This window comes from Leguminivora glycinivorella, chromosome 1 (assembly GCF_023078275.1).
Source record: "Leguminivora glycinivorella isolate SPB_JAAS2020 chromosome 1, LegGlyc_1.1, whole genome shotgun sequence".
NCBI lineage: Eukaryota > Metazoa > Arthropoda > Insecta > Lepidoptera > Tortricidae > Leguminivora > Leguminivora glycinivorella.
Window position 1 is genome coordinate 15,310,676 of NC_062971.1, and position 26,323 is coordinate 15,336,998.

At 37.3% G+C, this 26,323-nt stretch overlaps 1 protein-coding gene across 2 annotated transcripts in view; it reads left to right on the forward strand.

Moving 5' to 3' along the window:
- The first annotated feature begins 6,049 nt into the window (after positions 1–6,049).
- Positions 6,050–26,323, forward strand: part of LOC125227705 (fibroblast growth factor receptor homolog 1-like) — a 75,320-nt gene continuing 55,046 nt past the window's right edge. For both annotated transcript variants that reach the window (XM_048132017.1, XM_048132020.1), the window contains exon 1: positions 6,050–6,271. The gene's annotated coding sequence lies outside the window, so the exon portion shown is untranslated. The remainder of the gene's footprint in view (positions 6,272–26,323) is intronic.

Genomic DNA, 26,323 nt, shown 5'->3' on the forward strand with positions numbered 1-26,323 from the left:
AAGTTCAAAATAAACACAATTTCAATCGCCATAAAACAACAATGAATGATTGAGTTTATGCTCCTTTCATTCACTACTTCAATTATAGCTTCGCTTTTAATAGATCCATTCATTCATTCATTCATTCGGTCAGTAATCGATGACCGCTGCCCGCGTGAACAGATGAAAGGCGTGGCTTGATGTATAGGAGATATTCAGGGTAATTAAATGAGAGTCAGCAAAATAATAGGTTGAGATTAACACGAAGGTAAGAGATAGTGAAAAAAATACGTATACTGTATGTAAAAAGAATGTATATATGATACAATGCTCCATAACTATAATGTTTTTTTGGATTAAAAAAAATATTAATTTTTAGCTGTCATAGCTTCTTAAAATCGATCTTAATTTTTATATTTTAAGGATTAAAATGTTTGTTTGTTTAGGTAAATAAAAACAGCAAGAACGCTTTCTAATACACACATACACAAAGGGTAGACAAAGCACATGAGACTGATCAAGTTTCAGTTCCACTATTAGCAAATGAAAGATAACGAAATGGTGACAAATATTAATGGTTACCTACCTACCCTATTGCAGTGTGATGTGAGCCATCAATTTAAGTAACTACTTCCGCGTTCTGCGAAAGGTATAAGATGTAATATGGCGGCTTGTATTATAAATAGATAAAAACTCTACCCTCCAGGGTGGCTAGCCGAATGGCACAATCGCTCACGAAACGCTCACGAAACGAAGCGCTAGTAGATATCTATCTCTATCGCGCTTGCGTATTGGCGCGACAGAGCCAGCGCTTTCGTTTGGCGTCGGAGAAATGCCATTCGGCTACGGGGCCTGAAGTGTAAAAGGAAGCGGTCACGGCACTTGGCTTCCGCAGTACACCTTTACAAAACTATTTAAATATTTAACACATAGATTCTAAGTAATTCCCAAAATCATTCATCAATCAGTGGGTCGGCGCACGCGCACGCGTCCTGAATTTATGCCACTGGCAACTTAAATCAACCAACGACATAAGTATCCGCTTCCTGCCGGAACGGGCACCCTGGTCTAGTTATCGGTGTTAATCCAGCTCGAGCTATGCTTTAACTAGCGTTAAACATATTTCTGCAAAATAACTATTTTAATATGGCTGTGTTAAAGGAAAGTATAGGACTGTCTCTGAAACGTTACTTTTGAAACTGACATCCGATCAATAGTGTATAGCTCTGTTGACGTTTATTAAAATTAGAATAGGTAGGTATGTGTTCTGCAGTAATAATTTTATCAGTAAAACTTTTTTTAAATAAATTTCGCGTCTATTATTTTCATACCTACTTTTCATTTTTTTTCGACCGATTTTTATATAGTATTTTATGCAACAGGCGTTTAAAGGAGGTCAAAAAAGATGAGTGGCGTGGGTAACAATTTGAGGCGAAGCCGAAAATTGTTATTAAGACGCCACGAGTATTTTTTGACACAGTTAAATAAGCATACAATACTTTTTCTACGACCATGCACTTACTTTTTAATAGTTTTCTAGAATAAATTTCGTGAAATTCGCACTATTTCCTGTATTTTGACTTGTCGGCCTCCCCTCTGTTCCTGCACTCCCCCTGTCGCTCGCACTCCCCCGCGCCGCCGCCGCCAGCCCCCGGCGCCCCGCGCACCCCCGCTATATCCCTTAAAGGCATCCTCACAATGCTTTAAGAGCTATATCGTATGCGTGGGTGCGCGGGGCGCCGGGCGGGGGCGGGCATCTTTTATGTAGGGTTTTAACGATCTATGAACGACACTGTAAATGACGAATAACAACACGGGAGTAGAAAAAATATTTATTTGGTTAGAGGGTTAAATTGACAAAAAATTAACATCTTAATAAAAAAGTACGATTACGTAAACCTAAATAATGAAATGTCTTAATTAAATAGCTTTCGATGGATGCATACTTTACAATATAGCGGCACGCGTCGATAAGGAAGAAAGAATGTTATTTATTTTATTTTTAAGGAAACTATAATACGTCCGGTTTCCATAGACTTATGCATAATTAATTCGTTGTTTCAACCTAGATGTGTTTTCCCAAAAATATCGACTTTATGTTGGTAGATAATACGTAGGTATTGAGATATGTAGTTACAAATAAAAAATATGAAAATAAGAATATACAAAAATTACTTTAGCCAAATATATGTTAGTAGCGATTATTATCGCATGTTTTTATTTAGGAGTGGCGTCATACAATAATATGTACAGCTAATGGATAATATTAAAATAGTATACATACAGAGACTGCATAACGCATTACTTTCAGTGGTTGCTCGAATGATTTACATGTTCATTAGGATATTATTATAAATTATATACTTATAATTATAATTATATACGATAGTTTTTAGCTTCATCAACTTCTGGCATAATTAAATTATTCTAATTATAAATAATATGAATGAAAATTCAGCCCGTGTTCGAGCTCGCCAAGTAGGTCGTAGAGAGAGGCAGAGTCACCTGGATAAGTGGCATTTGATATCCTATGTGAGCACTTGTGGAAATGTACAGGCATGAATATAGTCTGATACTAAAAGATAATACTAATTACTTTAAACGAGTAGAAATAAATAGTGGTATGTTTATATATTTAGAAATCAGCAGTTGTCAAAAAGTTTGTACATAGCCACGTCAGCAAATTTTACTTGATCCTATTTTGTTATCAACATTTAGTAATATAACTAATATAAGTCAACTTTCGTAGGATATATATATATAGGATAATTGTTATAATTAAGAAAATATAGATACTAGAGAACCTTAATGATGAAATAAAACTTACTAAAATCTCAATTCATAAAAAAAATCTTGGTAACAAAATAGGAATAAAAAAAGCAAATTTAACTTTTTCCTTAATTTTTGTACAAACTTTTTGAGAACTGCTGAAATAATAATTAAAATACGAGCAATAACTTCAAAACCGAGAATTATCGCGTAGGCACAACAACAACTACAACTACTTTTTAAAACTAATCTAATCTCCATCTTTTAAGCCTCCGCCACACGGGCGCGTTTCGAGAGCGTTGCGTCAGCTTAGCGGCACGCGAGCTGAACGCGCGCTGTTTCTGCGCGTTGGCAGAGCGCTCCGCCGGCGTCGCGCCGGCGCATCGCGAGCGGTCCGCCCTCGGAACGCTTGTGCAGTCACACATAACACAGCGCGCGTTGCGATCGGACGGATTTGCGGCATCATGAATTCGAACGTAGAAAGATAAATGCGAAAGTAACTCTGTCTGTCTGTCTGTCTGTCTGTCTGTCTGTCTGTCTGTCTGTCTGTCTGTCTGTCTGTTACACTTTCCCGCTTAAACCACGCAACCGATTTTGATGAAATTTGGAACAGACAATCTTTAGACCCTGAGACAGAACATAGGCTAATTTTTATTTCGAAAAAAAGGGATGAAGGGGTTGAAAAAGAGAGATAGGGATAGCGATAGGGATAGCGATAGCGATAGCGATAGCGGCACCTCTGGGTCGTCTTCCATCTGAAACTTATGACAGACTGTCTTAGAATAGTGTCTCTAGCACTTGAACAAGGGCATATCTCTCTACTCACGAGTAACTCCACATAAAATTCGACTCTACATAAAATTCGGCTCTACATAAAATTCGGCTCTACATAAATTCGGCTCTACATAAATTCGGCTCTACATAAATTCGGCTCTACATAAATTCGGCTCTACATAAATTCGGCTCTACATATAATTCGGCTCTACATATAATTCGACTCTACATATAATTCGACTCTACATATAATTCGACTCTACATATAATTCGACTCTACATATAATTCGACTCTACATATAATTCGACTCTACATATAATTCGACTCTACATATAATTCGACTGCGATTGCGATAGCGATAGCGATAGCGATTGCGATTGTCGCTGTCGCTGTCGCTGTCGCTGTCGCTGTCGCTGTCGCTGTCGCTGTCGCTGTCGCTGTCGCTGTCGCTGTCGCTGTCGCTGTCGCTGTCGCTGTCGCTGTCGCTGTCGCTGTCGCTGTCGCTATCGCTATCGCTATCGCTATCGCTATCGCTATCGCTATCGCTATCGCTATCGCTATCCCTATCCCTATCGCTATCCCTATCGCTCAGATCATGAGCAAATTGCGCGCGCATCGCGCGCTTCCCGCCAGCGTCCGGCGGGCGACACGCCGGCCGCCTGCCGGCGTCACGCCGGCCGCCTGCGGGCGTCACGCCGGCGTGTCGCTCCGCTGACGCGACGCCGACGCTCTCGAAACGCGCCCGTGTGGCGGAGGCTTTAAGGTATGGCGTTGTCCCTGTGGTGTCTGAGAAGAGAAGACCATACATTTGTCTATTGACAAAGTGCTACCTATATTATGTGCAATAATCGTGAAAATAATTATATTATCTATGAAAATAATTGATTTAGTATGTAAATAGATACCTACTTTTTTAAACACATCACACGAATTCGGATAATATAGTGTATATATTAGAACAACTTAGGTAAGTACCTAATGTCTTTCAGTCCTATTCTTTTAATTATCGTCAAAATTACGATCATTACTGTATGATTCTGATCTGTGAATATGAAGAGTGATGGTTTGTTTAGCAATTCAAAAATAATAATTACAAGGAAATAAATTAGTCATAAAAACGGGTGATTTCCAAACTCCATTTTCATCTACCTACCGAGAAATGTCAATAGAAATGCAACTACAGTTTCTGGGTAACGACAGACATATGCCACAAATGATCTTCCTGGGACGCTCGGAGGAAACTCACTTCCGCGTTTCAAATGTTTCAATGCAGTTTCTTACAAACGTACGTTGGTACTACAATTTTTTTACGAATATTAACATATAAATATTAGAGTTACTTTAATATACTTAGTGCTTGTAGGGTATACATACGTATTTATCTTTTAGCAACATTATTACTTTCAAAGTTTGTTAATAGATACTTAAGAGTTATTTAAATCAACTCTCGTGAAAGAAATATAATCATAAGAGTCAAAGAGTTCGAATGAGACTAAGAATATAAAAATATATTGAATAGCTTCTAGGGTGAAGTCTTTAAATTTAGTTGGACAGCTTTTCTTAATGTTTGAATGTGACTGAGAGCAAATTCTATAATTATAGTTAACATTACACTTTGGACTTTATGAACTACATATTTATTTATTTGATTTGCTATAAAATTTCAAACGATCAAATATAAGAATTTAAGCATGGCAAGTATGCCAACCTAGGGCCAGTGTATGACTTTTTTCCGATTGCTGTCGAGACGGCTGGACCGTGGTGTGCCGAGTCCAAGAAGCTTGTTAGAGAGATAGGGCGTCGTTTGTGGGAAAAGGGCTGTGATCCCCGGGCTGGATCTTTCTTGGTCCAGCAAATATCCTTAGCCTTTCAGCGAGGCAACGCGGCTGGAATTTTTGGGACTTTTGGGACGGGCAGAGAACAGGTTGGGGTTTAAGTACATGTGTAGGGGGCTCCCAATGGGTATTTAAATTTTTATGGGGTTAGCATGTTTTTTTATACGTATTTTAGTTTGATGTCTTTTTTTTGACGAAGAATTATAACAGCATACCTACATCTAGAGGCCCCGCTTTGCATGCAACAAAATGTAAAACTACTATCTACACATGTTTATTTATTTACTTCTAGTTTAATACTTTGTGATGATAACAAGGTACTTGTTGAAAGCTTGTACCATCACCTCAACCCACGACTCACGACAATTAGTTAACGCAACGCGAAAATAAATGCCATAGCCAAAATACGCGAGAAAATATTAAGGAAAACATGAAAATCATTAATCACGAGCCAAATAAATCATCGCGTACACTGACCATTACGTAACGCGCCCAGTTACGTTTTCTTTAATTTCCCCGCTGACATTAAGCATGAACAGGATAGCAATACAACAACTAGCACCCTCACCATACGCGTGCAGTGATGTAGAAAGGGATAGGTGTATTCATACCGTGCGCTCATGAAACGCCGCATACGCATCGCTACGCTGAAAGCTCTCCACTCGATTATCTTCAGTCTTGAATTAAAGCTCATGGCGTGCGGACGTTTGTAAGTGCGACTACTTCTGCAAAGGAACTCGCTCGTTTCGACGGATTAAGAACTAAACCGTACCGAAGTGTTCGTGGGTTGGTGCTGTACTCACGTACTTACAAGTGACTTTGATATCTACTTTGACAATTGAAAGTGAACTTTTCAGACGTTTCAGTGTTTGCGGATGCCCCGTACGGGGATTGTATTCATTCCGAGAAGCTGGTAAGTCGATTTGTGTTATTTTAAGATATAATTAAATATAGAACGTTGGCATGCATATGTTTATGTGTGAACGTAATTAGGAAATAATGATTCAGAATTCTAGGAAATCACTTTAGTCATATTTTGTAAGTTTAATTTGTATAGTTACGTTTTCAGAATACTTCTGACTGTGTTTATTGAAGTGGCATCTATCATGACAGTGTGGGTTAAGTACCTATTTATATTCAAAATCAACGGTTTTTATATAATAATTTGCATCAGTTACTATAAATATCCTTTCAAAAAATTTACAGTTCAGTGGACCTTGTCTGTCAAATGTGTTATAAATGTTGACATTTGACATGTCTCACCTTTCGTAATGTCAAAACGTTAAACCATAGTATTGTTTTGACATACATATACAAAATCTTATGTTAATATCAAGGATTATTTATAAGTATAGGATTTACAATCTTCATACTAAGAATGTTTTAGCGCCACCCATTAAATACTATGATCGATGATGCCTACAATGTTTTTTTATTAAATGTGTATTGACATGATATCATGATATTAAAATAAAGAAATATGTCATTTGTTCTTATAAAAAATAAAAACACGCAAAAATATTGGGGAAAATATGATTTTGGCCACTTCTAGGCTGCGACACAGCGCCATCTAGTTTTAAGCCTAAAAAGCCCACGCACTTTTTATGAAATTCTGAAATTTGGCAGAAGTCGAGCGAAACGGCGCCAAATATATCAACAAGACCTGTGGTTACTTAATGATGGGCATTAAAAATACAGGTGTAAATCCTAGTCACCTGAAAATATAACTATATAATGGTATTGCCCAAAACACCAATCTCAAAATATTGTGACACCCCTTTCCTGTTGCCGCGAAGTTGGCAGATAAACTGAATATCATTAAAATGTATATTTGGAAAGGATGTGCTTTCTATCGCATCCTTTACAAACGTTTAATCTTTTCGTAAACCGGATGATTACATTAATCTCAACAGTCACAACTTTTATTAATATGGTACTTCATTAAAATATTTTCTTTTTCGAGATATGAGAAAGGGAAAAGCGTAAATTAAAGCGAAGTTTTTAATTAGTAAGCACCCAAGTAAAAGGGTACAACCGCCATTAATATTAGATATTCCGGATACCTATTTAATTATTATTAGTCAGTAGAAAATTTTAAAAGGTATTTTTTTTTAAATTTGATGTTTTTTCCCTACGGGCAATATTATTTTGTACAACAGGAAAAAACGGTTGTATATCAAGAAATTAAAAAAATACCACGTTTTCTAAACACAGCTTACTATTTTACTCTGATAAAAAACCGGCCAAGAGCGTGTCGGGCCACGCTCAGTGTAGGGTTCCGTAGTTTTCCGTATTTTTCTCAAAAACTACTGAACCTATCAAGTTCAAAACAATTTTCCTAGAAAGTCTTTATAAAGTTCTACTTTTGTGATTTTTTTCATATTTTTTAAACATATGGTTCAAAAGTTAGAGGGGGGGGGACGCACTTTTTTTTCCTTTAGGAGCGATTATTTCCGAAAATATAAATATTATCAAAAAACAATATTAGTAAACCCTTATTCATTTTTAAATACCTATCCAACAATATATCACACGTTGAGGTTGGAATGAAAAAAAATGTCAGCCCCCACTTTACATGTAGGGGGGGTACCCTAATAAAACATTTTTTTCCATTTTTTATTTTTGCACTTTGTTGGCGTGATTGATATACATATTGGTACCAAATTTCAGCTTTCTAGTGCTTACGGTTACTGAGATTATCCGCGGACGGACGGACGGACGGACGGACGGACAGACAGACATGGCGAAACTATAAGGGTTCCTAGTTGACTACGGAACCCTAAAAAAGTTAAAAACACTACCTACCTAATCTAAATGTATTTATTTAGGTAGGTATGCACTATAGATCGCGTCACTCACTAGGACGTGCGGATTAGCAAATCTACCCTTAAAGACGTGACAATACGATCCACTCAGCGCGTCTGCGCGAATGACAAGGTCTATTATACCCAGCCCCTTTTCCTTACCAACCGTCTGAAGACCTTTGGCCAACAAAAACGCCGCATTGACACATTTAAACAATTAAAGTTACATCTCAATAGGGCTGGCAAGGTCTGAGGCTTCTGCCGGGATTCGAAGCCCGCGTGCAACACGTGGCAAACAATGTGTTTTTGTTGCTTTGGACAGAGAGAACTGTGGAGTCGAATGTTATATTTTTGAAAAAGCACATTTCATACGACTGTGAAAGATTAATGCGTCGAAATAAAATAATCAATTTGAACACTAACTACGTGTTTATTTACTTTAAACAGTTTTTGGCACGTCCATTTTTAATTTTCATACTTGTCGTTTGGTTTCTAACTAAGTATCTGTTTGTAAAATCTCACATAACTTATAAACATCCCTGTATGATTAAAAGAATTAGCGTCAGTTTGGCATGGTGTGGGCGGACATTAGTGGACAGTGTAATTAAATATTTAGTGCAAAAATAATTTTTTTCTAATGTAGGTGTCTTCCTCGAGTTTCTCGGTAGAGTTTTAGTGACAGATACATTGATAAACTTTTTATTTTTACGGCGACAACGATCGCTAGTGAAGGTTAAAAGACATTTGAATGTTTAAAATTATGCTTTTTTAGGTATATGAAAACAACTTTGTTAAAGAAGCAAACGCTGCACACAAATAGATATAATTAACATGTCGTTTATATGCTTAGGTTATCTCTCCCATACATTAATGATTAACATCTATCAACAAAGTTAATTTAAATGTGATTAAGCAAGTGAGCGCTCAATGTTTGCTTTCGTTAAAATGTTTGAGTGATTGATACACCTAAGAGCAATAAATTGAGATAGTTTTGTATCGGAATTCCTACTAAAAATGACCCGTTTTCATTGCTTTTAGTTAGATATCTGGCGCTTTAACCACTATCATGAGTCATTAAAATAGCTAGGTGTATGTGCTGCTACTGGTTTATATGTAGTACCTAGGAACTGAACCACATTTCATGAGATAAGAATACAAACAATAAAAATAACACTAGACATCATTAAAATGCCGCTAAAGCAGCATAAAAATACATTTTTTTTTGTGTTTAATAAGACTCTATTAAGTACTCTGTTCCGGATACCAAGGAACGTGTGCCTCGCACGTGGGTTCCGCAGCTAGGAATCAACAGACAAAACTTGATATTTACATTTGTCACTAAGGACCATACTTTTTTAATCTTGTTTTGCCAAGAAAAACTAATAATTTGAACCATGTGTTTTGCGAAATACACTTGCTAGGTTATTAAGCATTCTACTCGTCCCCAAAGTAACGTTCACAACATCACATCTGTCAGCAATGGTCACATTTGAATGTAATCAAGATCTATCCGTCAATCGTCATACAGGCCTTCGCAATCGTAGATTAATCTAAAAAAAACTGCCTAATTAATAGTTGATACTTTTTGTTCCATTTAATTTGCTACTTGTTCATCTCTTTATCTCCCTGTTACTAACCAAGTAAACACAAAAAAATGTGTACCTATAAATGTTATTTTGGAAAGTTTTCGGAATTACACCTTTTATAATGCAGGTTTATATAACTACGTTTAACTTTAAAAAATATGTACATGTTATGTACTAATTAAAGACAAGCTTAACTTTTGGCTGAAAATTTGTAATTTTCTATGGCAGAGCAGTTTCACTATTTTTTATACAAACTTAGTAATAAAACAACGAAACAAACAAACTTTTCGTCTCTATTGATTATCAGAAAACATATAAAATGCTGTATGTGTGAATGAATGCTTTGAAAAATAAATTGTGTAGGTAAACAGTAAAGAAATGAATTATAATCATAACTATACATACTTACAAATTTCCTTGGAAATATCTACAAGTAGCTGGGTTATTGACGATTACTTTTCTTCCTAGAAATTAATATGAATAAATTGGAAAATAGACTGGTTCGGCCAAATGAAGCGATAACTATCGCAAACTCGTATCACGCATAGTCTGCGTTTCGATTTTCAATCTTCGCACAATGAGTTACGCTTTTCTTTTCAACTTTATAATTGGACATGATATGAACATACAGTATTTATAGATATTTTAGTTTATGAACGTGATATTGGGATTTATACTCTTTCAGAGAATCGCCTACGCATTTGAATCATATTAGTTTCGGTAAATAAGTGTATGATGCATTTGCTTTTTGCATTGAGTGAAAATAACGAAGGTGTTGTAAACAAAAACGGAAAATGTTGAAGTACTTAATAAAAAAAAACGCTTCAGATTTTGTTATGCGAATAAGGGCCCATATACTCGTACACGACGTGAGAACTCGCATGCGATTTTAATGACATTGCATGCTGTTGAAGTGTTGAGGTTACATACAATTCAGCACACCAATCAAATACCGCAATGTAATAAAACTCGCATGCGAGTTCGTACTGTATAAAAAGGCCCTAATATTTCAATAGTGTAAACAGCACAGCTCAAATGACATTCGCTCAAACTCACTAAAAAATGTACCGATCCATTTTAAAACAACAAACATATGTTTGGAACAAAGCGCATTCCAAAATTTAATGCTTATTTTAATTTGGATCTGTATTCATTGTCGTAGGCGTACTATTTTAGTGGCAAAAACGGACCTACCTACTGTCGCCCTTTGTGTGTCTACTACTATGTAATTAGTACTTACCTATACCGTATACCTATTACCGTATCTACTCGTATATTCATATCTTAAGTTATAGGTATGTAATACGAATATAATATAAACATAATTATTATAGTGGTATCAAAGATATTTTCACCACACCAACTGATAAAGGCTTACTTTGCTATTCGAAAACAGATAGCAAAATTGCATTTTATCCACAAGAGTGCAAAGTAATTTCATACAAATTTTAACTTGATATATTGAGCTGGCTGGTAGAAATTATCTATAAATGATGATTTAGAATTATAAATATTGAACAAATTGATAGATTTGATTGAGTTTGATGTTTTATAGTCAGTATTTTGTTCGTGTTGGTGTGGTGAAAAATTTTGTGTTTCACTCGGCGGCAAAGTTTGTTTAACCTTCGTGCCTTGAAACCCTCGCAACGCTCAAGATTCCACTTTTTGAACCACTTGCTACGCTCGCGGTTCAATCTCCAAGTCTTTCGCTTGCTCGGGCTTCAATATTGGCACGTGCGGTTAAACAACAACTTTGCCCCCTTGTAAAACAAATAACTATTGTTTAAAAAAGATGTAGATACATAAATAAGAACATTATTGCAAATTTGTCGTTAGTTTAAGTATTACTTTACTATTTCTTATAATTTAATACAAATTACGACAATAATGACTTTTTTTAACCGACTTACTAAGCCGAAAGTATAGATAGTATATTTAGATATGAGGTGACGGACCCAATCATGGACAGTTTAAGACAAATTTTCGCCTGTTTTTGATATTTCACTGATAAATGTAAAAATTCTACCGCTAATCGTGTTAAATTTCGAATGTCCTATCCTTCTTTTACATTTCAAGCGTATTGCAGAATAGATACTCCTATTGGTTTCTTCACAGTTAACAAATTAAAACTGGGTGTTTTTTCTCCAATTATGGACGGCAGATCTCCAGTAATGGATCCCCCATTATGGACAGTGAAATAAGTTTAAAATTTTACTTTTAAAGCCAACTGATACTCAATGAGTCAATTTTATATACCATAAATACAATTAGTTTGGGTTATTTTAACATAGGATTGTTTCTTGTAAATTTTGGTTTTGTAAATTGTTCCTTGTCCATCATAGGAGGTACGCAGTTTTTCGGTTCCAGTAATGGACAGTCGCAAAATAACGCCATTTCTTTATATCTTTTGAGCAACAAACTAGTATGTTTTATACCTTATCTTATGCTTAATGCAGTAAGTAAAACGCATTCAAGTTTACACCGAGTATTATTTTTTTATTATTTTATACATGAACTCAACTCTCTTAGCAACATTACTAAGAATTCGTCTTGATATTTTTTTCAGTAAACTGGTGAATTTCATCTTGTCGCCAAATCCTTCAGAAATAACCGAATTAATTGAAACTTCAAAATGAAACAGCTCTACAACTCTAGTTTATGGTACTTAGCCGTCAGTTTTTAGAAACTAATTTTAGATACTTATTTTTAAGGTTTTGTGTTTTTTTGTCCATAATGGCATCACCGTCCATTATGGGGTATTTTACCTTGTATAATTGTATATTCTTAAATTTGTAACCGGCATTCGTTAGGTCATTAAAACTCATTCTGGGTACAAGTTCATTGATTTACCTTGAATTGTAATTCGTCTAAAATATAAATTAGGCAGTTTATATGGGATGCAGCATTAGTTTAGATTCCGCCACGTAATATACAAGTATCGCATAGGTATCTAATAATAATAGGCATTTTAAAACGATCTTACATTTATTCAGCCGATTGGTACCTATTCATAGATTGTAAGGTGTAACCTAAGTAAGGTTAATAAATTACAAAAGCGGAAGACAATAGACTTGTTCGCAAATACATAGTTAATACGTTACATGCATTAATCACGAGAATGTGACCCAATTCAGTTGTCACCTATCATGCAGGGTTACAGAAAGAACACGCCTACAGTTCAACGCATAATTAGCAATATTTCAGGAAGACCCATAAACCCTTTTTTCTACTCGTCGACATTAATCTGTCAATTAAGACACCGCAGACTACTAACTATACCTAAGTGCTAACTTTTCAGGGTTGGATAGTCTATGACACTTGACAACTAATGCATTATAATTATCTGTAGCCAACTATAATAATTTGAAAAATAAAACTTCATACAAGTTTGATTTATCAGTAAATAACGTTTCCTATCTTTTAAAGCGTTAAACGTTATAACGTAACGGTGCATGAGAATGAGCATAACGTTATAACGCAACTTTTTCTACATTGTATTGTAAATTAAATAAGTTAGCTTTATTTAATTTACAATAGGTACATCAATTTAAATATGACACGCTCAGTCCACAGATTGACAATTCCAAGAGTTTAGTTTAACATCTAGTCTAGACGCAATAATCCATCACGACCCTGCGATATCCGCCACGCTTCCTCGTGGGTGAACGATATGAACGAATGAATGAGTGAATGATGTGAATGATAATCGTGGTAAATTGGACGTGTTAGTATGTACATGTACCAACCTGACTGATTGACATATGAACGGAATTTCTGCAGTGCAGTTAGAACGATTAGCGCCTTGTGCCGCTTTGAATCGACGTATACTTATCATATGGGCCTTAGCAAAGTTTCACGTGCGAGTGCGACTATGCCTGGGGCTAAGGATAAGCATTTTATGTGCTAGCTATAATGTTTTTATCTCATTTTATAAAGTAAAGTATTTAAAAAAATGTGTTAGATACATAAACCGTTTGATCAGAAAACAAAAGACACATATACTCAATATGTATTAACCTACTTTAAAATACAGCTTTTTTCCGTTTTCTATCTTCACAGAATTCAGTTTTTTTGTAAAGAACCCGTGTGACTAACATAATACTAATGTTAATTTTGATTGTCTAAAGTCAGAACAAGCTTCCTACAAGACACCGATAAAGGCATGGTCACTAAAGCCCAAAACTGTTCAATAGGTTTACAAAAGTGAAGTGTCTTAAGTTAGTGAAAGAAAACATTCTTTATTGAAACATAAATCTACTAAACTGAGTCCAATTTTAAACGATTTACTACTCAAATAAGTCGTTTACTGTGTTTTGCCTAAGGGTGACCACACGTCACGATGTAACTCAATGCATTTAAACGTGCATCACGATGCCATTAAATTAAGGACAGTAATGTCTCCAAATCTCCCTTTAATGGACTTTTTCCAGATTTTATGGAGAAAGGGGTTGCCTTGTTTAGAATTTAATGGTTGTGAGAACGCTATGTTTATTCCTGTTTACTTAAATGTTTGGTAAAGTACAGTTTTAAAGATAATTAAGAATTCAAGACATAATAACATAAGTGTTTTAGTGTCAACATTATTGAATTAAAACCAGAATTGTTCTGAATACATACATACAACATACATACATACAATCACGCCTGTATCCCATAAAGGGGTAGGCAGAACACATGAAACTACCAAAACTTCAGCGCCACTCTTGGCAAATAAGTGGTTGAAAGAAAACGAAACTGTGACATTGCAGTGACAGGTTGCCAGCCTCTCGCCTACGCCACAATTTAACCCATATCCCACAGTCGCCTTCTACGACACCCACGGGAAGAAAGGGGGTGGTGAAATTCTTAACCCGTCACCACACAGGCAAAACAATGTTCTGAATACTTTTCTCAAAAACTGGCCAAGACGAAACACAAACGATAGGTGTACGTAGTCATGTTTTTAAACTTTACCTTACTAAAGACAACATGGTTCTGAACAACAACCGTCAAACTAATTCAATGAGACACAGCCACGATTGCCTCAAATCACATGAGTGCCACCATTATCTTCGATTGTCCGACGACCGTAAATATTAAGACGCGCAATACGGACCGGACACGTCCATACATCACACGCCAAATTTGACCTTGTCATCTAGGACATAAAATCGAATTCTGTTTGATTTGATATAGGCTGAGAAAACTTTTAAATAATATATGTTACAAGCTTTAAGTAACCTTGTCAGTTAAACCTTAAAGTGCATTTTTGAAGATCCTGGTGGTTGCGGTGAGTGTCGTTTGGAGTCCGAATCGCGGATGAGACGCAATAAATTTCAATTAATTCTGTCGACAGTCACACGGCATTGTCTTTAGACGTGGTCGAGATTTAGCTAGGCTTATGGAGGTACGCTGAGGTCTACTTTGCACATAAATAAATATAAAGAAATACATATTAAAGGGGTAGTCTTCCACACATTCAAACTACAAATTATATATCTCTCCCGGCCGTATCCGACCATGGTGACTGTTTTCAACTCCTTTGTTGATTACGCTGATGTGCTCGCATGTGGCTCACGTAGCCGATTTTATTTGCGAAAACCCGTGCACACGACGGGCATGACAGCACACCGTTAAAATAATTATATGGAATAACCGCAGGTGGGCGGGCCTTCAGCTCATCCCGTCGGATATCCAGTTCTAAAAGTCGACGGGACTCAAAGTCATTTGTTTTCTTAGCGACAAAAGATCTCCACCCAGGGCGGTCGGCGGCTTGCTTCTCCCAGAGAAACGGGTCAATGTCACAGCTCTTCATGTGGCGTTTAAGCACATCTTTATACCTGAGGAGTTGCCCGCCATGCTTTCGCTTGCCCTCCTCTAGCTCCGAGTAAAAGATGCGCTTAGCCACCCGACCCTCAGCCATTCTTGAAACGTGGCCGCCCCAACGAAGTTGTCGTCGCATAATATAAACTTCGATCCCACCTACTTTGGCTCTCCGCAAAACTTCGGTGTTCCGTACACGATCGGACCAGCTGATCTTTAAGATTTTGCGAAGGCATTTAAGGTGGAATCGGTCTAATGCGCGGATGTGGCGACGATATACGGTCCACGTTTCAGAAGAATACAAGATATTAGGAAGCACAATCGCCATGTATATAGAGATCTTTGTCGCTAATGTTAAGTCATGTGAACGGAAGACCTTTGCATCCAGCTTACCAAATGCTGCAGCAGCGGCACCGATTCGGTTGTTTATTTCAGTGTCGAGGTCACACGTAGAAGTAACTGTGCTCCCCAGGTAACGGAACCTATCTACCTGTTTCAACACATCCTCCCCAAGCCGGACAGTCAGTGTCTCGCGACCGCGGATGTCTAGTGACATAACTTCTGTCTTCTTAACACTGATTTTCAGTCCAAACTTGTTGCAGGACTCCTGAAAGTCAGTGACAAGTTCCTGCAGGTCACCAGGAGATTCCGCAATAAAGCACAAGTCATCCGCGTACATGATCTCTGTGATCACAGCGTACGAGACTTTAGTGCGAGCTTTGAATCTAGCCAAGTTAAAAAGACCAGCGTCAGTACGGAAACGGATGCGAATTCCATTCGACGAGCTCTGCCTCTGCAAGACTTCACGGACAGCCACAGCAAAGTAGAGAGCAAAGAGTGTTGGTGCTAGGACGCAGCCTTGCTTCACCCCACAGGTAACGGGAAAGAAGCTAGACTCTTCGCCATCCACAGCGACGCAGCACTCCATATTGTCATGCAAAAGTCTCAGAAGTCGAACGAATTTATCCGTACACCCTAGCTTACTTAGCACCATCCACAGAGCTTCACGGGGGACACTGTCGAAGGCCTTCTCAAGGTCAACGAAGCAAGAGTACAGACTTTGTCCCTGTTCCCTGCTTTTTTCCTGCAGTTGACGCAATGAAAAGATGGCTTCACAGGTACCCCGATTAGGACGGAAGCCAAACTGTGTTTCGGGTAGGATCTCTTCAGAGAGATTTATAAGGCGGTTCAAAAGAACTCTGGCAAAGACCTTTCCAGGAACTGAGAGAAGCGAAATACCGCGGTACGAGTTACAATCCGCTCGGTCACCTTTGTTCTTATACAGGGCCTTAATACGTGAAATTTTAAAGGCAGATGGAACCTGTTCTGTCTCCCACATACGAACAAAAAGTGTCCAAACTGACGAGTGCAACTCCTCGCCTCCGTACTTTAGCAGTTCACCTGGTATAGAGTCAGTGCCGACCGCACGCTTATTCTGCTGTTGTTTGATGGCAAGAACTACCTCGTCGCGCGACAAAGGCTCATCCAGCTCCACGCGTGTGGAGAGCTGAGGTATTAGGCTAATATGCATTAGATCTGCTGTACGATCTACATTGAGCAAAGCGTTAAAATGTTCAGCCCATCTGTTCAGCACATCCTCCCTAGTTTTTAGAAGACACTCACCATCAACTGATTTTAGTGGTATCTTAGCTTGGGAGTTGGTGCCGATCAGCCTTCTGACCTCCCCGTAAAACTCTCCGAGCTGGTTTGAGTCAGCGAGCCATTGCATATGACGAGCCTTGTTCTGCCACCACCGTTCCTTGGTTTCCCGGCATAGTCTTCTCACCTCCAGTTCACTTCGTCTAATGTCTCCGTTTTGACGCTCTCCTCGGTGTTGTCTTAGGATCTGACGGTGTTTATCCAAAGCTTCTACCAGAACCCTGTCATGTTTGTCAAACCAGTCTTCGTTCTTACGGACTGCTAAACCGAGCGTAGTCTCAGCTGTGACAAGTATATGAGAGGACAAAGAGTTCCACAGAGCATCAACACTCAAGCTGTCGTCGATAGATGACGGAAGCTCACAAGACAAGCTGTCAACATACTTTCTCCTTACCTCCGGATTTTCTAGACTGTTAATATTTAAGCATACAGGTTTCTTTTTGCCAGATCTTCGAGGGCGACGAAGACTCAGAGACAGTTTGACGACAACAAGCCGATGATCTGTCCAACAGTGCGCGCCACGCATTACACGAGTGATCTAAACTTGGGAAACATCCTTATGCCTCACAATAGCATAGTCTATTAAGTGCCAATGTTTAGATCTTGGATGCATCCACGTCGTCTTGTGCTTGGCAGGTAATCTGAACATGGTGTTAGTTATTGCAAAACCATATTGTGCACATAAGCTAAGCAGCAGCTGACCATTGCTGTACATATTGCCGACGATGGACGGGATATTCCTGTAGCGAACTTACAAGACTATTCTTGACCGCGAATCCGACACCTGATCTTCGGGGTTCTGAAGAATCAGTTCCTTTCCAAAAGAAAGTATAACCTCCCCCGTTCTCTACCAGCTCTCCTTCGTCGGCAAGGTGTGTCTCGCTGATGGCAGCTACATCCACATTGTATCGGCCGAGTTCCCGAGCTACTATGGCGGTCTTTCTTTCAGGACAGGCATTCTCATCGCGGTCAAGAAGCGTTCGCACGTTCCACGCGCCGAATATCATTTTTTTGTTTTGGCGAAGTTTAATTAGCGAAGTAACAAAATGTCTTCGTAATTATAAGTTACAATTATCAAAGACCTATATAACTTCGTATAGACCGATAAAGTCTAAGAAAAACCGGCCAAGAGTGTGTCGGGCCACGCTCAGTGTAGGGTTCCGTAGTTTTCCTTATTTTTCTCAAAAACTACTAAACCTATCAAGTTCAAAACAATTTTCCTAGAAAGTCTTTATAAAGTTCTACTTTTGTGTGGTTCAAAAGTTAGAGAGGGGGGACGCACTTTTTTTTCCTTTAGGAGCGATTATTTCCGAAAATATAAATATTATCAAAAAATGATCTTAGTAAACCCTTATTAATTTTTAAATACCTATCCAACAATATATCACACGTTGGGGTTGGAATGAAAAAAAATATCAGCCCCCACTTTACATGTAGGGGGTACCCTAATAAAACATTTTTTTCCATTTTTTATTTTTGCACTTTGTTGGCGTGATTGATATACATATTGGTACCAAATTTCAGCTTTCTAGTGCTAACGGTTACTGAGATTATCCGCGGACGGACGGACGGACGGACAGACAGACATGGCGAAACTATAAGGGTTCCTACGTTCCTAGTTGACTACGGAACCCTAAAAAAACGTACCCCAAAACCATACAGAAAAAGGTACGGTGAGCTAGATGGCGATACACCTTTGGGGTACGCTCGGCTAGATGGCGCTAATATAAATATTTGACATTTTAAAACATATCAAGCTAAGAATATGGCCCAAATTGTCAAAACTGAGGTTCAAAAGTTTTAAGCCTCTGTCGAGAGATGGCAGTCTATGCACTGTGATTACACATTTTACTTTGACAGTAACTCTCTTTAATACTCGATCCTCTTTGCAATTATTAAGATAAAAACTATGTTTAGGTATGTCAGAAAAGGACAGTAAAAAATACCCACCCCATACAAACTTCAATCGATAACAACATAATATAAAGTCTACATTTTACCATATATATATTTATATATCATGTTATAAGTAGATAACTTTTACTACTGTAGCTACAGAACACTTTGTAATATGTACTTAAAACCGAGGATGACAAACGTTTGTCCCCTGCCCAGACGCTGTAGATTAAGAGTAGTGACTTACAAATACTTGCGCCATGAATGGAGTCGCAACTTAGAAATAATATCATTTATAATTTTTAAGAAAAAAAAACCGCCTTCCTTTGGGGTTCTGGTGATAAATACTTTCAAATGTTGGATTATGTTATCAATTCGTCTGTATATTTTTTAATGTTTGTTATTCGATATCTCCGTCATTTCTGAACCAATTTTGAAATCTGGATGATTCTGAAGTACTTACAGATGAGAATGATTGATTATCAGAACGGAACTCTAACCAGGGGCGGCTCACTCTTCATCAGCAGTTCCACTGCACCAAATGTCACTGTTCTGGACGTAAGTGCATGCTGTTCTTATAAAAATACCAAAGTCACTATAAGTGTGCCGTTCAGATTTGAGGAGTTCCGTTCTAACCATCATCAGCAATTCCACTGCACCAAATATCACTGTTCTGGACGTAAGTGCATGCTGTTCTTATAAAAATACCAAAGTCACTATAAGTGTGCCGTTCAGATTTGAGGAGTTCCATTCTGACCATCATCAGGAGTTCCACTGCACCAAATGTCACTGTTCCGTACGTATTTACGTACGGAACATGCATTTGCATGCTGTTCCTTTAAAAACACAAAAATCACCATATATATGCCTTTCAGATTTGAGGAGTTCCCTCGATTTCTCCAGGATCCCATCATCAGAACTGGGTTCTGAGAAAAATGGGACCAATCTGTATATATATATTACAATGTTTGCAAATATTACAGTTATATATGTCGCAGGGAAATGGCCAAAACAGAGATTTGATCAAATCTCTAAGGGATATGATCAAATCACGCAAGATGCCAAAATGGCGAATCCATTTTATCATTTATCTAGAAAATTTCAGTCATTTGACTAAATCCCTGACTCTGTTTAGTGAAATCACAAAATCGGCCAATAGTCACGCCACGTTTCGTCATTTCACTTGATTTGTTTAGGGATTTGAGAAAATCCCTGAACCACGGCATTAAGTTGACGAAACGAACTCAAAAAGTCAATTTCTTTTAACATTTCGCTAAACGAATTTAGGGAAATGATAAAGTCTTAACTGAAATATGGTATACATATAATAAATATGGTGATTTGATCAAATCTCTGGACAGGTTTCGTCGCGAAATGATAAAACAAGTTGACTTTATAAGCTCGTTTCGTCAACTTACTGTTGTGGTTCAGGGATTTTATCAAATCGCTAAACAAATCTAGTGAAATGATAAAATGTGCCATGTCTATATATTGGCCGATTTTATGATTTCACTAAACAGAGTCAGGGATTTAGTCAAATGACTGAAATTTCCTAGAGAAATGATGAAATGGATTCGCCATTTTGACATCCTGCATGATTTGATCAAATCTCTGTTTTGGCCATTTCCCTGCGACATATACATATTTACATATGTTATATAGATATTTTAATCAAATAAATACCACGTGGACAGCTTTAACATTTTCACGTCGGCGACATCCTTTTTAACCGCCTTCCAAATCTCAAAGGAAGGGGTTATCAAGTCGTCTGTATGTTGTTTTTTTTTTTTATGTTCCTCGATATCTCCGTCGTTACTAGACCGATTTTGAAAAATTTTTTTTTTGATTGAATGTATATGCATACAAATTGGTCCCATTTTTCGCAGAACCCAGTTCTGATGATGGGATCCTGGAGAAATGGAGGGAACTCCTCAAATCTGAAAGGCATACATATGGTGATTTTTGTATTTTTAAAGGAACAGCATGCATTTACGTACGGAACAGTGACATTTGGTGCAGTGGAACTCCTGATGATGGTCAGAATGGAACTCCTCAAATCTGAACGGCACACTTATAGTGACTTTGGTATTTTTATAAGAACAGCATGCACTTACGTCCAGAACAGTGACATTTGGTGCAGTGGAATTGCTGATGATGGTCAGAACGGAACTCCTCAAATCTGAACGGCACACTTATAGTGACTTTGGTATTTTTATAAGAACAGCATGCACTTACGTCCAGAACAGTGACATTTGGTGCAGTGGAACTGCTGATGAAGAGTGAGCCGCCCCTGGTTAGAGTTCCGTTCTGATAATCATTCTCATCTGTAAGTACTTCAGAATCATCAAGATTTCAAAATTGGTTCAGAAATGACGGAGATATCGAATAACAAACATTAAAAAATATACAGACGAATTGATAACATAATCCAACATTTGAAAGTATTTATCACCAGAACCCCAAAGGAAGGCGGTTTTTTTTTTCTTAAAAATTATTAAAACAACATAGTTCTTTTTATAAGTTAAAACGTACAGTTTCCAGTGCAACTTCTTTGTTTTTATTCTGCAAAATGATAAATTGCTAATACAATTATAGTACTTAAGTATAAAATAATGGAAATGAAATTTTATATAATTGTAAAAATGAATTTTATAATATAATCTAGTGTAAAAAATATCACGATATTAATTTCTAGTAGCGGAAATTGTGGTAAAATAACCAATAACACGTGCAGCTATGATACGATTCATACGATGTCGTCGTATACGATAAATTAAAATAAATATATTACTTATGTAAATGATAATACGAGTATTATACATATCTAGATGAGATCCATGAAATCCCTACGCCTCCCCTGTTCCTCTAAAACATTACACTATGCGCCGTGAATGGAGCCCGTTGTGCGCGCACTTGTACCGTCTGGTTACAAGTGTCCTGCAGAGTAATGTCATTGTGCCAAGGCGCCATTGTGATCCTTCTGACCTTTTTGACAAGTTTTGGCTTAACTTGGTGTCTTGCTCATGTTAGGAAAACGTTACAAATTATCTAAATTGGGCCAAAGTCCAAACTTTGGTTTCACTTTCAAAATGTTTGGTACACTTTCAAAGTGTTCTGCAGTGAAATGTCATTGTGCTTAGGCGCCATTGTGACCTTTTTACCAAGTCCTGGCTAGGCTGGTATCTGGAGTTTTTGAAGTTTTATAATAAGTTACTCGATAGCGCAAATATCAGTGAAATGATATATTATAGTTGATTCGGAACTGCCATAGAGTATCCAACACTGAAAAGTTAGCACTTATAGTTTAGTCTGTGGTGTCCTAATTGACAGATTACAGTCGACGAGTAGAAAAATGGCATTTACTGTACGGAGAAAGTTAACAGCGTCCACAAACGGTTAAATATTTCCTGGAACCAAAAATTACATAGGTAGGGACGTTTTCCATGACATTATCGCTGTTAAGTATATATTGTATCTTAAAACTCATATAAGAGGTTTTGACCCCCACATCAAGCGCCTCGCGAGCGCAGCGTCGGGCCAACTGTCTGGCAAAGCCATTTTTCCATGGTGTTCGCCGGAAGACGTTAAAAGTAGAAATAACTAGAAGTCTAGAACAAAACCAAAAATGCCAAATATTGGTTCAAAGCGCTTCCTAAACGGAAAATTGTATAACTAGGTATTATAAAATTAAGAATATAAAATTAAGATGCTGCTTGAAAGCTATTTCATGTATTAGGTATGTATTAAATTAATGAGATGCGATTAGTGAGGCATAGCGTAGTTTACGTAGGCACCTACTCCTGTATATACAGAAGGATAAACAAAACTGCGTTGAATGTTCACTTGAGCGTTAGCTGTTAGGTAACATATCAACATGTCTCCATCATATAAACATTCGCTAAACAGCTCTAATAATGGCAGACGTTTCCTCTCCATTGTTCGGAATAACGTCTGTCAAGACAGTCAAAAACGACCGAGGAGCAAGTCAACGACTTGGGCCGGAAGCTTCGATAATATTCCACCGGCTACCACGAATATAGATGATTGGTTGAAACACAATATAAGTATCACAAACAGAGTTTTAACTCTATAGAAAATAAACGCGACATCATCTTTAATATCCGAATACTCGTAGTGCCTTCAAAACAAAAGTCAAGAGTCTTCAGTCTGGATAAATCAGCTTTGACCTTTTTACTTTTAATAACCACAAGTCAAGATGCAAAGAGAGGGAGATTTGATTGCAAATATGCAATGGAGAATGGGCAGTCTTAAATTGCTGATTGCTTAGCTTGGTTTGCAGATAGTTAAGTAGGTATTTGACCAAAAATACCTACTTTTCTATGACTAAAAACACTTCTGTTTCTTTTATTTGTGATATTTTTTTAAAACGCACTGTCATTGTATAATGATCAATTTTCTACTATCTATTGAGCATAGGTACTCAACTCCATTCTTCTACTAATGACAGCGTTTTTCTAATAGTTAAAATACTGTGTACATATCTTGTGAGCAAAGACCCTCTCTCCCGTCCCGATGGAACGTCCACCATAGACCAGCGCATGCGCATCACGTACAAGGAAGCGGAGATGGTATATAGCTAGAAATATTAATCGGGTTTGATGGGAAAAATTTAAAGTAAAATTCATAATCCTACGGACTAAATTGACAAATGACTGACAGGTAAAATGATACCAGGAACAGCAAAATTAAAATAGGGAAGGGTATATGTCGATAACAATATATCGACAAGTTGTAAAGTACATACAACAGACAAGTTTAAATCAAGAATAAGTATATGAGTTTCAAATAAGAGGTACACATTTTGGTTTGTTCTATGTATCTTCGAGGTAGTGGATGGATACCATGCATTTTTACCCACTAGTTTTAAAACATAAAAAGGTTTCCGAGCCTGTAGGTAAAAAATAAAATACCATGTCCAACGATAATAAATTATCTGTCACGCTATGGCAAGTATATCATAAATATCTATATAATTTTCGAATAATATTATTGCTGCTTCGAAATAAAAAAAAATATCTCTAATTAGCGGTCTACAGACCCTTTGATCTGTCGAAATCACAGAAAAAGTTGGTATATTGATTAGCCGATCAAATTGCCAATTTCATTGTCCCGTCTGGGTGCACCTTAAATCTACGATGTAATAATAATTTTAATATCGATAAGAACGACACTGGCCAAACTGTGGCAACATTCCTTCACACTTACTTGTCAATTTGGTCCGTAGGATTATGGATTTTACTTTAGTAGCCTTTGATATTAATGGACATGTATGCAAATGACGCTGGCGGGGAGTTATTATTCCTATATATGTGATCATAATTTAATTAAGGGGTCTTTGGATCATACACAGGCACAAAAGTTTATAATCCAGTATCCAAAAACTAAAAATAATGGATCTTTTATACCTTTCGATGATGACTTACATCAGCCACGACTAATCGTGGTAATTTACTCTTGATTTACCTCTATTTTTCGGGTGTATCAAAGTTGTCGCCTAATCAGAAGCTTTTCAGCAGGTTGGTGCCTACAAGTTAGTAAAAGGCGAAAAATGTCTTCATTGAAGCAAACAGTAATTTTCATCTTGTAAAAAAAAATTGAAAATTTAGTTGCAAAACAACAATTGTAAAGGTTATGACATGACCGTAAACACGATTGTGAACATAACTATGCGCTATGAACGGATAATAAACAACTCGGATAACAATGGTAAACAAAACGGCCATGTCGATTTTATGCAATACATTCACATCCCTAGTATTTTTCGATATTTATTTCTCCGTATGAAATAGGACTTTGTTTGCGAATACAAAACGTTGAAATCAAAGTGAGAGGGCTGCGTCAATCATTCCAGAGAACCTAGCCAGCGTCACAATCATTTACGCTTCGTAAGCTAATCGTGTCTAGCTCTTCCGTTCGCTCTTCTATACTGGAGCGACAGAGCCAGACTGTTTTTCGATTGGCCCGTAGCGTCAAGAATTGCCAGTTCGGCTAGGCCGGCTGTTGTAAATAAACCGACATTGTTAAATGGTAATCAAATGACGTTTTGCATGTAAATGGGTAAAATATTGGCGTCGGCATCGCTCGTGGTTTTTACTTCTTATTTAGTAGGTGTTTACAAGATGTTAAGTTGTGATTTTGTGCCTTGATTTGAATACGCCTTCATAGCTGATTATAAAGAAAAACAAATGTTTTTACTAACTAAAATACATTATTTTGATAAACAAGTATCTGCTGCCATTGCGTGGGCGCACAACACAAAAACTTATGTTCGCAACCTCGCATCTTTCCAGTTCAGAAGAAGTTCTTTAAAAATAAAGTTCTTTATAAATAATAATTTATGTTCTTTTATTTAATTGTTTAAAAAATCACCAAAATACAAGCGAGAATTCCTTTTATTTGAATGAGTAGGTACCTGTTTAGACTAAAATCATTGCCTACATTCCCACAAGATATTAACTGATATCTACAGGAGAGATAATTTGTGTATTCGTCAAAACTGCATCTAATACCTTACTACATAAACCTTTAATCGTTGTACTTAATCCTGTTTTTTTTTGTAATTTTACTCCATAGGATGCTGTTAAGAAGACAAATTGAGGACCAAAGCCAAAATATACATATATGTATGTAGTACGCACGCCGTTAACATGCCGTAAATGCGTTGTATGAAGAATCAATCATATTAATTAAACAATTAGCTCCTTGTGCCAGAGTCCTTGTCTAGATGGCTAATGTCACCTTCGCTACTCTGTAATTATAAACTATGTGCATATCAGTGGCGGCTGGTGAAAATTTATGCTAGGCAACACTGAGCAAAAAAAACTAACCTTTACATTAGGTACTTTACTAGTAATCAATTTTAGGCACGCCAGTGGGAATCGGCTTGTATGGACCAGCCGCTGCTGGTACATATTATATAGGTACTTCCAAATGTATATTTGTAAAAAAAGTCTTCCATAGTCTGAGTAGTGAGTAGTAGGGTGATACCTGCGCTGACGTATGGACTTTCAGCTCCGAATTCGGGAAAAGCACTCATACAGTACAATTTCTGTTACCACTTAGTAACGATGTTTTTAAAGTCGAAAGTGTTGTTCTAATAAGTATTGTCCTTATATATTCCTTACTTATTGGTTTGGACTAATACTGACTGCTGTTAAAAGGTTAAACATGGTTATAAATAATGGCATAATGAGCTAT